The 1334-nt window shown below is 37.9% G+C and overlaps 1 pseudogene; it reads left to right on the forward strand.

Moving 5' to 3' along the window:
- Positions 1 to 201: 201 nt before the first annotated feature.
- Positions 202 to 839, forward strand: LOC124509150 (translationally-controlled tumor protein-like; annotated as a pseudogene).
- Positions 840 to 1334: the final 495 nt, after the last annotated feature.

The following is a 1334-nucleotide window of genomic DNA, read 5'->3' on the forward strand; positions in this document are numbered from 1 at the left end:
TATATATGGTTAAATTATATTTAACAAAGGTGCCAAGACCATTTAATGGGGAAAGGGCTGTCTTGTAAACAAATGGTGATGGGAGCTTTTCCACCTTCTCCCCCTCCCACTAGTGCCACTCCTGCGATACCACCAGCTCAGAGCTCCCAGTTCCTGTAAAGCTAGCGCCAACCTCATCTTTCTCCAGCCAGAGTCGTAATCATCTACTGGAACCTCATTAGCCATGATGAGATGTTCTCTGACATCTATAAGATCTGGAGATCATAGATGGGCTGTGCCTGGAGGTGGAGGGGAGGATGGTCAGTAGGACAGAGGGTAACATTGGTGACTTGCTCATCAGTGGAAATGCCTCTGATAACGGCACCAAATGCAAATGTACCAAAAGCACAGTGAGACATAACTTGCAGGAAAACAGCTTCACAAAAGAAGCCTACAAGAAGTAAATTGAAGATTACATGAAATCAACAAAGGCAAACTTGAAGAACAGAGGTCAGAAAGAATAAAACCTTTTATAACAAGGGCCGCAGAACAAATCAAACACATTCTTGCTAATTTCTTTTTTTTAAGTTTTATTTTTTTAATTTTTAATTTATTTATTTTTAAAATATGAAATTTATTGTCAAATTGGTTTCCATACAACACCCAGTGCTCATCCCAACAGGTGCGCTCCTCAATACCCATCACCCACCCTCATCCTTGCTAATTTCAAAAACTACCAGTTCTTTATTGGTGAAAATACGAATCCAGATGGCATGGTTGCTCTGCTGGACTATTTTGAGGATGGTGTAACCACAAATATGATTTTCTTTAAGGATGGTTTAGAAATGGGAAAATGTTAAGGAATTTGGCTATTGCTTTGGATGTATTACCTGTTGTCATAACTGGCTGCTGCTCTTCATCCACACAACGCTGGGATTTAAACAAATAGGATTGATGTCATCTTGAGCTCTTCATTTATTTTGACCTTGATTTACTTAGAGAAGCATTGTTTTTAAGAAAAAAGAAAGTCATGTAGGTTTATAATAATGAAATGCATTTAAACTCATTTGAAAGAATTCCTCTTAGTTTAATACATATTTAAATCCATCCTGTGTAGTGTCTTGGAGAAGCTAGAGCCTGGTTGTAGACTATTGCTAGAAAGCACAAGACTGCCTGCAGATAATTTCTACAGTGAAAACTACTTCTGGGACTGGAATATAAAAAACAAGAACAAAAAGTCTTACTTCTGAGTTCAAGTAAAGGGAAAGGCCATAAGTATAGCTGTGCCAACATTTGAAGTGGATTCCTTACACATTTCATCACCTACAAATGGAAGTATTTAATTATGGAAGCGA

Source organism: Lynx rufus, unplaced genomic scaffold (genome assembly GCF_022079265.1).
Source record: "Lynx rufus isolate CCGP_SWC_20201006 ecotype Redwood Valley unplaced genomic scaffold, mLynRuf1.p SCAF_14, whole genome shotgun sequence".
In the NCBI taxonomy this organism is placed as follows: domain Eukaryota; kingdom Metazoa; phylum Chordata; class Mammalia; order Carnivora; family Felidae; genus Lynx; species Lynx rufus.